Here is a 13,371-nt window from a genome sequence, read left to right as displayed (position 1 = left end):
CATAAACTTGAGAAAGTTCTCCTCTATTCTCAGTTGTCTGAGAGTTTTAAAAATCATTGGGTGTTGGATTTTTGTCAAACACTTTTTCTTTATCTATTGATATGATCATGAGACTTTTCTTCTTTTATCTGCCAATGTGGTGAATTATATTAATTGATTTTTGAATGTTGAACCAGCCTTGCACACCTGGGATAAATCCCACTTGGTTGTGGCATATAATTCTTTTCATATGTCACGGGATTCAGTTTGCTAGTATTTTATTCAGGATGTTTACATTTATGTTCATGAGAGATATGGTCTGTAGTTTTCCCTTCTTATAACGTCTTTGACCCACAGAATAAGTTAGGAAGTACTCCCTCTGATTCTATCTTCTGGAAGTGATTGTAGAGAACTGATATAATTTCTCCTTTAAATTTTTGGTAGAATTCACCAGTGAACACATGTGGGCATGATGCTTTCTGTTTTACAAGGTTATTAGTTATTGAATCAATTTATTTAATAGAAATAGGCCTATTCAGATTGTCTATGTCCTCTTGTGTGCATTTTTGACAGACCGTGTGTTTTAAGGAATTGATCCATTTTATTATGTTATCAAATTTGTGGACATAGAGTTGTTCATAATATTCCTTTATTATTCTTTCAATGTCCATGGGATCTATAGTGATGTCCCCTCTTTCATTTCTGATATGAATAATTCATGGTTTGTTTTTTATTCTTTATTTTTGGAGACAGGATCTCACTCTGTCATCCAGGCTGGAGTGCAGTGGCATCCTTCTATTTTTTTCTTAAGCAGGTATAGTCTTACCAGTTTCATTGATCTTTTCAAAGAAACAGCTTTTGGTTTTGTTTATTTTCTCTATTGATTTCCTGTTTCCAATTGTATAAATTTCTAATCTAATTATTATTATTATTTTGTTCTGCTCACTTTGCATTTAATTATTTTTCTAGTTTCCTAAGGGAGAAGTTTAGATCGTTGATTTCAGATCTTTCTTCTCTTCTAATACATATTTTCAATACCATAAATTTCCCTCTATGCACTGCTTTCACTGCATCTCACAGACTTTGATAAGTTTTATTTTCATTTCTGTTTAGCTCAAATATTTTAAAATTTCTCTTGAGATTTCTTCTTTGACCCATATGTTGATTAGAAGTGCGCTATTTTTATCTCCAAGCATATGGTGAGTTTCCAGCTTTCTTTCTGTTATTGATTTCTAGTTGAATTCCATTGTGTTCTAAAAGCAGACACTGTATGATTTCTATTACTTCAAATGGGTTAAGATGTGTTTTATCACCCAAAATGTGGTTTATCTGGGTAAATGTTCCAGGTGAACTTAAGAAGAATGTGTGTTCTGCTATTATTGGATAAAGTAATCAATAGATGTCAATTATATCCAGTTGATTGGTGGTGTTGAGTTCAATTATGTCCTTAATGATGATCTGATAGAGGAATTTTTTTTTTTTTTTTTTTTTTTTTTTTTTTTTTTTTTTTTTTTTTTTGAGACGGAGTCTTGCTCTGTCGCCCAGGCTGGAGTGCAGTGGCCCGATCTCAGCTCACTGCAAGCTCCGCCTCCCGGGTTTACGCCATTCTCCTGCCTCAGCCTCCCCAATAGCTGGGACTACAGGCGCCCGCCATCTCACCCAGCTAGTTTTTTGTATTGTTTTAGTAGAGACGGGGTTTCACCGGGTTAGCCAGGATGGTCTCGATCTCCTGACCTTGTGATCCGCCCGTCTTGGCCTCCCAAAGTGCTGGAATTACAGGCTTGAGCCACCGTGCCCAGCCTAGAGGAATGTTTTAAGTCTCCAGTTATAATAGTGAATTCATCCACTTCTTGCAATTTTATCAAGTTTTTGCCTCATGTATTTTGATGCTCTGTTGTTAGGTGTATACACATTAAGGATTATTACGTCTTCATGGAGTACTGACTCCTTTATTATTACATACTGTTCCTCTTTATCCCTGATAAATTTCCTTGCTCTGAAATCCTCTCTGTCTGAAATTAACATACCTACACCTACTTTTTTTAATTGATGTTAGTCTGGTATATCGTCCTCCATTCATTTATTTTAAATCTATATGTGTCTTTATATTTAAAGTGGATTTCTTATAGACAACATACAGTTGGGTCTTGTTTTTTGATCCACTGACAATCTCTACCTTTTAATTGGTATATTTAGACCCTTGATATTTAAGGGGAGTATTAATATAGTTGAATTAATATCTACCAGATTTGTTGCTGTTTTGTATTTGTTTTCCTTGTTCTTATTTTTGTCTTTTACACTTTTTCTGCCTTTTGTGGTTTTAACTGAGCATTTTATATAATTTCTTTTTATCTTCTTTCTTAGCATATCAATTGTATTTCCTTTTTCACTTTCTAATTCATTGTCCTAGAGTTTGCAACATACATTTACAACTAAGTTCACTTTCAAATAACAGTACACTGTTTTCAGGTAGTGCAAGTACCTTATAATAACAAAATAATTCTAATTCTTTCTTCCCCTCTTTTGTTATCATTGCTGTCATTCATTTCACTTATACATAAGCATACATAAGTATGTATGTATACATGAGTATAATCAAAGACACTGTTGTTATCATTATTTTGAACAAACTGTTAACTGTTAGATTAATTAAGAATGACAAAATATTTTTATTATACCTTCACTTATTCTTTCTCTGATGCTCTTCCTTTCTTTATGTAGATCTGAGTTTCTGACCTATATCATTTTCCTTCTCTCTGAAGAAGTTACTTTAACATTTCTTGCAAGGCAGGTCTACTGGCAACAAATTTCCTCAACTTTTGCTTGTATGAGAAAGTCTTTTATTTTTCTTTAACTTTTAAGGGATGATTTTTATGGGTACAGAATTCTAGGTTGGTGGTTTTTTAATCTCAATACTTTAACTATTTCACCCTGCTCTATTCTTGTTTACCTGGTTTCTAAGGAGAAGTTGGATTTAATTCTTTTCTTTTTTTTTTTTTTTTTTTTTTTGAGACGGAGTCTCACTCTGTCGCCCAGGCTGGAGTGCAGTGGCGCTATCTTGGCTCACTGCAAGCTTTGCCTACCGGGTTCACGTCATTCTCCCCCCTCAGCCTCCCGAGTAGCTGGGACTAGAGGCGCCCGCCACCGCGCCTGGCTAACTTTTTGTATTTTTAGTAGAGATTGGGTTTCACCGTGTTAGCCAGGATGGTCTCGATCTCCTGACCTCACGATCCGCCCGTCTCGGCCTCCCAAAGTGCTGGGATTACAGGCTTGAGCCACCGCGCCTGGCCAATTATTTTCTCTTCTATAAGTAAGGGGCTTTTTTACTTCTTTCAAGATTGTTTATCTTTGATTTTCTTAAGTTTGAATATTGTCTTGCATTGCTATAAAGAAATACCTGAGACTGGGTAATTTATAAAGAAAAGAGGTTTAATTGGCTCATGGTTCTGCAGGCTTTACAGGAAGTATGGTACTGGCATCTGCTTGGCTTCTGGGGAGGCTTCAGGAAGTTTATAATCATGGTGGAAGGCAAAGGGAGAGCAGGCATCTCACATGGTAAGAATGGGAGCAAGAAAGAGATTGGGAAAGGAGGTGCCACACTTTACAACAACCAGATATCCCAAGAACTCACTCACTATCATGAGGACAGCACCAAGAGGATCATGGTAAATCATTCATGAGAAATCCCCCCTCTCTTTGAGCCAATTACCTCCCACCAGGCCCCACCTCGAACACTGGGGATTACCATTCAACCTGAGATTTAGAGGGGACATATATCCAAACTATATGAAATGTGATATGCCTATGTGTAGTTTTTGGTTTTGTTTGTTGATTTGTTTGCATTTACTCTACTTGGTGTTCTCTGAGCTTCCTGAATCTGTGGTTTGATGTCTGACAGTAGTTGGAGAAACTCTCAATCATTATTGCTTGGAATATTGCTTCTGTCTCCTTCTCCTTCTTCTGAGATTCTCATCATGCATACATTACACCTTTTGTAGTTTTCCCACAGTTCTTGGATAGACTTTTCTGTTTTTATTCAGTCATTGTTCTCTTAACTTTTCAGTTTTGAGAGTTTCTATTGTCATATCATCAACTCTATCCAATCTACTAATAAGTCCGTCAAAGGCTTTCTTCATTTCTGTTACAGTGTTTGGGATTGCTAGCATTTCTCTTTAATCTTTCTTAGAATTTCCATTTCTCTGCTTACATTATCCATCTGTCTTTGCATGTTGACTATTTTTTCCAGTAGAGCCCTTAACATAGCAATCATAAATTGTTATAATTCCTGGTCTGAAAAATACAGCATTGCTGCCATATCTGACTCTGATGCTTGTTAAGTCTCTTCAAGCGTGTTTTTGCCTTTTAATATGCCTGTAATTTTTTTTTTGAAAGGCAGACAGGATGTACTGGGTAGAAAGAACATTAGTAAGCAGGCTTTTAGTAATGAAATGGTAAGGTGTTAGGGAAGAAAAAGTGTTTTATATGTGTATAATTAGGTCCCAGTCTTTTGGTGAGCCTATGCCCCTGGACTGCCAACTTCACTAGTGTTCCTCAATACTCCCTACTTAGGTGGGACAGATAGCAGAAGGGGACTAGAGTTGTGTACTCTCCTCCCCTACGTGGAAGTCTAGAGGGAGCTAGAGTTGGGGATTTCTCTTGCGCCATGTGAAAGGCTAGAGTCACCTGGATTTGTGTTATCTTCCTTTCCCAGCAGGTTAGGTTCTGTTAAAATAATTTCTCTTGAGGGCAGGTCTTGTTACAAAGAACAGAATATGCTGGCATGTTTCAAAATGATTCCTTTTCCTCTCCCCACTGCCAGAAGCACAAAGGGTTTTTCTCTGGTATTTACTTATGAGGACCTGGGAGAGCTCTTGCAAGCAAAACTCAATAGTGCGAGGCTTCCCCTGTGACTGGGTCCACCTGGAGTTTTTCTCTCTTAAGCTCGTCCACACTGAGCCTCCAGCAATTTGTCAATTACAATTAATGTGTTTCTATCCCTATACTGGTTCCCTCAGAAGTTCCCACCCATACATTTTGGCTCAAGTAAGTTGTGATTTTCTGTATTCACCTGTCTTTCCAATTTTGGGAGCAGTGGTTTCCCTGTGATGTCACTTCTCTGACAGATCTAAAAAGATTTGTTAATATTTCATTAAGTTTTCACTTTATGTTAGGATAAAGTAAAGACTACTAGGCTCTTTATATACTAGGCTATAAACTGGAAGTCTAGTTTCATTTTTAACAGTTAGCTTTTTAATAAATCTAGAGCTTAATTTTGTGTCTAATGTAATAAAGATATAAAATTTTATTTTATTTTTTATATGGTTAGCCAAGTGGTACAACACCAATTATTGAATAGTCTATTCTTTCCCCACTTACTGTTTAATGCTATCTTGTTAATAGATCAAGATCCTACACATACTTGTGTCTGTTTCTGAGCTTTCTATTCTACCCTATTGTTCTTTTCATCTTCTCCTGTACAAACATCACACTGTCTTAATTACTATATTTTTGTAATAATAGTCTTAGGTTAATATGCTAGCAATGAATTTACTAAAAGCCAATTCTTCCCTTCTTAACAGCTTTATTGAGTTATACTTTACACACCATAAAATTCATCCATTGCATGTGTGCAATTCAATGATTTTAGTAAATTTATAGAGTTTTGCAATCGCTACAATTCAGTTTTAGAACATTTCCATCACCCCATAAAGTTCCTCCATGCCCTTTTGCAGTTAATCTCCACTCCTCTCACCCCTCCCCCAGCCCTAAGCAACAACTGATCTGCTTTTCATCTCTATAAATTGGCCTTTTTTAGACAAATCTTATAAATGGAATCGCACACTATGTGGTCTTCTGCATCTGTGAAAAGCCAGTTTTAAGTCACTCTGTATAATGTTCAATTTGCTAAAGTTATTAAATTTACTAACATATCAAAAATTTTAAAACACAGCCTTCTCAAATATATTAGAAGTATGATAATATTCTTAAGACCATATTCATAAATAGGTTATATATATTCTAACTTGCATTTTTCTTAGCAGCACTGAACAAATAATTTATCAAAGGTTGAGTTATGAAGAATATGCTTCAGAATATATCTAATGTAGTCTTGAATATATTCATGTATATATTTGATCATGTATATTGCTTATAAGAATATGTTAACAAAGACTATCCTATAGCCAGGCGCGGTGGCTCAAGCCTATAATCCCAGCACTTTGGGAGGCCGAGGCGGGCGGATCATGAGGTCAGGAGATCAAGACTATTCTGGCTAACACGGTGAAACCCTGTCTCTACTGAAAAATACAAAAAAACTAGCCGGGCAAGGTGGCGGGCACCTGTAGTCCCAGCTATTGGGGAGGCTGAGGCAGGAGAATGGTGTAAACCCGGGAGGCGGAGCTTGCAGTGAGCCGAGATCCGGCCACTGCACTCCAGCCTGGGTGATAGAGCAAGACTCTGTCTCAAAAAAAAAAAAAAAAAAAAAAAAAAAAGACTATCTTATTATGAAGTCATTGGTTATACAGCCATGTGTTGCTTAATGATGAGGATAAGTTCTGAGAAATGAATCAGTCAATTTCATCCTTGTGCAAACCCATAGAGTGTACTTACCCAAACCTAGGTGATATAGCCTACTACATACCTGGGCTATGGGGAGTAGCAAACTGTTCCTAGGCTACAAACCAGTACAGCATGCTACTGCTCTGCATACTGTAAGCAATTGTAACCCAATGCTAAGCATTTGTGTATCTAACATATCTAAACAATAAAAGGTACAATAAAAATATGGTATTGTGATTTTATATGGTCCATCATTGACTGAAATGTCATTATATGACACATTACTGTATTCACGAAGAATGTATTTTGAAGTATACAGTCTTGAATAGATCCTTGACTGTCTACTATGTTGAATATATTCTTTCTTAGAATTTTAACTAAAGAATAACTAGAAGTCAATAATATTTCTTAAAACACATTTGTAGCTATACAGTACATCTTATAAATTCTGTGAATCAGTCATTTGTGAAGTCAATTCATTAGCAAATTGACTTTTGGGAAATTGGCCTTTGTCAAACTGGCCATTCATTGAGTTGGCCATTTGATAAATTGGTGTTTGGCGAATTGGTCAACTTCATGATATGTCTTGATAGTTTATAGAGTAAATCCTTTATCTTTCCTCTTTTTCAGATTTATCTTGGTTACTTATGCCCTTATACTTTTATGTTTTGATCAGATTAAGTTCTGTAAAACATCCTTTTGAACTTTGAAATTACATTGAATATCAAGTATTGGCTAATAGGTTATTATTGTGTCTAGAATTTTTGTATATTGGTGCTGTATCCAGCAGCCTTGCCAAATGCTCTGATTAGTTTTAAGAGTTCGGTTTTTGGATTTTCTTTTTGTTTTCTTTTTGTGGGGAAAGGGGTCTTTATTTACATGGAAGGCTGTATGTGATGCCTGGGAAAAGCTCTCAGTGTGGTCTGTGCTTCTGGGTGGCTTGGGCTCCAAACTCTGCTTTCCAGTTTGTCATGGGCTGTTAGCTGTACACACCCTGTGCTCTGCTGGATGTCACCTTCTTTTTTTTTTTTTTTTTTTTTTTGGACATGGAGTCTCACTCTATCTCCCAGGCTGGAGTGCAGTGGCACGATCTTGACTCACTGCAACCTCGGCCACCCAGGTTCAAGCGATTTTCCTGCCTCAGCCTCCTGAGTAGCTGGTATTACAGGCACATGCCACCATACTCGGATATGTTTTTGGATTTTCTATGTAGATAATTATGTTTTCTGCAAATAATAATTTTTTTCTTTCCTTCCATCTACTTTTTCCTTGTGTTATTGTGTACTCTAAGACCTCTAGTATAATCTTGTGTAAGAGGAGTAATAATGGGCATTCATGTCTTGCTCTTGACTTTAAAGGAAATCTTGCTAAAATTTAAACATTAACGGCCAGGCATGGTGGCTCATGCTTGTAATCTCAGCACTTTGGAAGGCCAAGGTGGGCAGATCACTTGAGGCCAGGAGTTCCAGACCATGCTGGCCAACATGATGAAACCCCGTCTCTACTAAAAATACGAAAAATTAGCTGGGCATGTGTGGTGGTGGGCGCCTGTAATCCAAGCTGCTCAGGAGGCTGAGGCATGAGAATCTCTTGGGAGGTGGAGGGTGCAATGAGCCAAGATTGCACCACTATACTCCAGCCTGGGCAACAGAGTAAGACTTTGTGTCAAAAAAAAAAAAAAAAATTAAGAAAGACATTATTGTAGATTTTTAGATCCTACTTTTTATCAAATTAAAAGAAGTCCCTTCTACTTCCAGTTGAATAAGCATTTTTCTTTCTTTTCTTTTAGTTATGGAAGAGTAATGCATTTTATCAAATATTTTCTGCATCTACTGAGATGATCATATGTCTTTTCTCCTTTAATCTGATAAATGGTCAATTACATTGATTTATTTTCTGCTAATGAGTGATACTTCGATTCCTGGGAAGAATCCTACTTGGTAAGGACATGTTATTAGCTTTAAACAATTCTGAGTTTAATTTAATTCAGTGTTTTACATCTATGTTCATAAGTAACATTAGCATATGATTTTTCTATTAACCTACTATCCTTGGCCAGGTTTAGCACCAAGGTGAAACTAACTTTATTCAATGAGTTAGCTTTTCCTAATTTTCTGTTTTCTTGTATAGTTTGTTTTGATAATGGACCTAGGTACTGCTTTAATTTATTTAACAATGATTATGATTACAGGGCCCTGAAAATGATCAATTTTTCCTAAGTCAGTTTTGGTAATTTTTTTTTTTTTTTTTTTTTTAAGATGGAGTCTTGGTCTGTCACCCAGGCCGAAGTGCAAGTGGCGCCATCTGGGCTAACTGCAACCTCCACCTCCTGGGTTCAAGCAATTCTCCTACCTCAGCTCCTGAGTAGCTGGGACTACAGGCAAGCGCCACCATGCCCGGCTAATTTTTTTGTGTTTTTAATCGAGACGGGGTTTTACCATGTTAGCCAGGCTGGTTGCGAACTCCTGACCTCAGATGACCCACCCACTTCAGCCTCCCAAAGTGCTGGGATTACAGGTGTGAGCCACCATGCTTAGCCCAGTTGCAATAATTTTTTATTTATCTGACTTTTCAAATTTAATGGCATAAATTGCCAATAGATTATGATTTTAACATTTCCACTGCATCTGTAGTTATGTCCTCTTTTACCACCAAATATTATTATTTAAATACTCTATTTTCTGCTTTTTCTATTCATCTGACAGAGGTATACTAAAATTTCCCACTGCAATTTTGGATTTATTTTTCATTGTAATTACGTCTGATTTTTTTTTACTTTATATATTTTGAGGTTTTTTTCTCTTTTATTGATATATAATAATTTACATATTTATGTGAGGCTATCTTATTATGCACATACATTCTATGATAATCGTATCCTTTTAAAATTTATTTTTTATTATACTTTAAGTTCTAGGGTACATGTGCACAACGTGCAGGTTTGTTACATATGTATACATGTGCCATGTTGGTGGGCTGCACCCATTAACTCATCATTTACATTAGGTATATCTCCTAATGCTACCCCTCTCCCCCCCCACCCCATGACAGGCCCTGGTGTGTGATGTTCCCCTTTCTGTGTCCAAGTGTTCTCATTGTTCAATTCCCACCTATGAGTGAGAACATGCGGTGTTTGGTTTTCTGTTCTTGTGATAGTTTGCTGAGAATGATGGTTTCCAGCTGCATCCATGTCCCTACAAAGGACGTGGACTCATCCTTTTTATGGCTGCGTAGTATTCCATGGTATATATGTGCCACATTTTCTTAATCCGGTCTGTCACTGATGGACATTTGGGTTGGTTCCAAGTCTTTGCTATTGTGAATAGTGCTGCAATAAACATACGTGTGCATGTGTCTTTATAGAAGCATCATTTATACTCCTTTGGGTATATACCCAGTAATGGGATGGCTGGGTCAAGTGGTATTTGTAGTTCTAGATCCTTGAGGAAGACACACTGTCTTCCATAATGGTTGACCTAGTTTACAGTCCCACCAACAGTGTAAAAGTGTTCCTATTTCTCCACATCCTCTCCAGCACCTGTTGTTTCCTGACTTTTTAATGATTGCCATTCTAACTAGTGTGAGATGGTATCTCATTGTGGTTTTGATTTGCATTCCTCTGATGGCCAGTGATGATGAGCATTTTTTCATGTGTCTGTTGGCTGCATAAATGTCTTCTTTTGAGAAGTGTCTGTTCATATCCTTTGCCCACTTTTTGATGGGATTTTTTTTTCTTGTAAATTTGTTTGAGTTCTTTGTAGGTTCTGGATATTAGCCCTTTGTCAGATGAATAGATTGCAAAATTTTCTCCCATTCTGTAGGCTGCCTGTTCACTCCGATGGTAGTTTCTTTTGCTGTGCAGAAGCTCTTTAGTTTAATTAGATCCCATTGTCAATTTTGGCTTTTGTTGCCATTGCTTTTGGTGTTTTAGACATGAAGTCCTTGCCCATGCCTATGTCCTGAATGGTATTGCCTAGGTTTTCTTCTAGGGTTTTTATGGTTTTAGGTCTAACATTTAAGTCTCTAATCCATCTTGAATTAATTTTCATATAAGGTGTACAGAAAGGATCCAGTTTCAGCTTTCTACATATGGCTAGCCAGTTTTCCCAGCACCATTTATTTAATAGGGAATCCTTCTCCCATTTCTTGTTTTTGTCAGGTCTGTAAAAGATTAGATGGTTGTAAATGTGTGGTATTGTTTCTGAGGGCTCTGTTCTGTGTCATTGGTCTACATCTCTGTTTTGGTACCAGTACCATGCTGTTTTGGTTACTGTAGCCTTGTAGTATAGTTTAAAGTCAGGTAGTGTGATGCCTCCAGCTTTGTTCTTTTGACTTAGGATTGTCTTGGCAATGCGGGCTCTTTTTTGGTTCCATATGAACTTTAAAGTAGTTTTTTCCAATTCTGTGAAGAAAGTCATTGGTAGCTTAATGGGGATGGCATTGAATCTATAAATTACCTTGGGCAGTATGGCCATTTTCATGATATTGATTCTTCCTATCCATAAGCATGGAATGTTCTTCCATTTGTTTGTGTCCTCTTTTATTTCATTGAGCAGTGGTTTGTAGTTCTCCTTGAAGAGGTCCTTCACATCCCTTGTAAGTTGGATTCCTAGGTATTTTATTCTGTTTGAAGCAGTTGTGAATGGGAGTTCACTCAGGATTTGGCTCTCTGTCTGTTATTGGTGTATAAGAATGCTTGCGATTTTTGCACATTGATTTTGTATCCTGAGACTTTGCTGAAGTTGCTTATCAGCTTAAGGAGATTTTGGGCTGAGATGATGGGGTTTTCTAAATATACAATCATGTCATCTGCAAACAGGGACAATTTGACTTCCTGTTTTCCTACTGAATACCCTTTTATTTCTTTCTCCTGCCTGATTGCCCTGGCCAGAACTTGCAACACTATGTCAAATAGGAGTGGTGAGAGAGGGCATCCCTGTCTTGTGCCAGTTTTCAAGGGGAATGCTTCCAGTTTTTGCCCATTCAGTATGATATTGGCTGTGGGTTTGTCATAAATAGCTCTTATAATTTTGAGATATGTTCCATCAATACCGAATTTATTGAGAGTTTTTAGCATGAAGGGCTGTTGAATTTTGTCAAAGGCCTTTTCTGCATCTGTTGAGATAATCATGTGGTTTTTGTCTTTGGTTCTGTTTATATGCTGGATTACATTTATTGATTTGTGTATATTGAACCAGCCTTGCATCCCAGGGATGAAGCCCACTTGATCATGGTGGATAAGCTTTTTGATGTGCTGCAGGATTCGGTTTGCCAGTGTTTTATTGAGAATTTTTGCATCGATGTTCATCAGGGATATTGGTCTAAAATTCTCTTTTTTTATTGTGTCTCTGCCAGGCTTTGGTATCAGGATGATGTTTGCCTCATAAAATGAGTTAGGGAGGATTCCCTTTTTTTCTATTGATTGGAATAGTTTCAGAAGGAATGGTACCAGCTCCTCCTTGTACCTCTGGTAGAATTCAGCTGTGAATCCGTCTGGTCCTGGACTTTTTTTGGTTGGTAGGCTATGAATTATTGCCTCAATTTCAGAGCCTGCTATTGGTCTATTCAGGGATTCAACTTCTTCCTGGTTTAGTGTTGGGAGAGTGTATGTGTCCAGGAATTGATCCATTTCTTCTAGGTTTTCTAATTTATTTGCATAGAGGTGTTTATAGTATTCTCTGATGGTAGTTTGTATTTCTGTGGGGTCGGTGGTGATATCCCCATTATCATTTTGTATTGCATCTATTTGATTCTTCTCTCTTTTCTTCTTTATTAGTCTTGCTAGTGGTCTGTCAATTTTGTTGATCTTTTAAAAAACCAGCTCCTGGATTCATTGATTTTTTGAAGGTTTTTTTGTGTCTCTATCTCCTTCAGTTCTGCTCTTAGTTATTTCTTGCCTTCTGCTAGCTTTTGAATGTGTTTGCTCTTGCTTCTCGAGTTCTTTTAATTGTGATGTTAGGGTGTCAATTTTAGATCTTTCCTGCTTTCTCTTGTGGCCATTTAGTGCTATAAATTTCCCTCTACACACTGCTTTGAATGTGTCCCAGAGATTCTAGTATGTTGTATCTTTGTTCTCATTGATTTCAAAGAACATCTTTATTTCTGCCTTCATTTCGTTATGTACCCAGTAGTCATTCAGGAGCAGGTTGTTCAGTTTCCATGTAGTTGAGCGGTTTTGAGTGACTTTCTTAGTCCTGAGTTCTAGTTTGATTGCACTATGGCCTGAGAGACAGTTTGTTATGATTTCTTTTCTTTTACATTTGCTGAGGAGTGCTTTACTCCCAACTATATGGTCAATTTTGGAATAAATGCGATGTGGTGCTGAGAAGAATGTATATTCTGTTGATTTGGGGTGGAGAGTTCTGTAGAGTCTATTAGGTCTGCTTGGTGCAGAGCTGAGTACAATTCCTGGATATCCTTGTTAACTTTCTGTCTCGTTGATCTGTCTAATGTTGACAGTGGGGTGTTAAAGTCTCCCATTATTATTGTGTGGGAGTCTAAGTCTCTAAGGACTTGCTTTATGAATCTGGGTGCTCCTGTATTGGGTGCATATATATTTAGGATAGTTAGCTCTTCTTGTTGAATTGATCCCTTTGCCATTATGTAATGGCCTTCTTTGTCTCTTTTGGTCTTTGTTGGTTTAAAGTCTGTTTTATCAGAGACTAGGATTGCAACCCCTGCCTTTTTTTGTTTTCCATTTCCTTGGTAGATCTTCCTCCATCCCTTCATTTTGAGCCTATGTGTGTCTCTGCATGTGAGATGGGTCTCCTGAATACAGCACACTGATGGGTTTTGACTCTATCCAATTTGCCAGTCTGTGTCTTTTAATTGGAG

Source organism: Piliocolobus tephrosceles, chromosome 15, assembly GCF_002776525.5.
Source record: "Piliocolobus tephrosceles isolate RC106 chromosome 15, ASM277652v3, whole genome shotgun sequence".
NCBI lineage: Eukaryota > Metazoa > Chordata > Mammalia > Primates > Cercopithecidae > Piliocolobus > Piliocolobus tephrosceles.
This window is presented reverse-complemented; position numbering follows the sequence as displayed.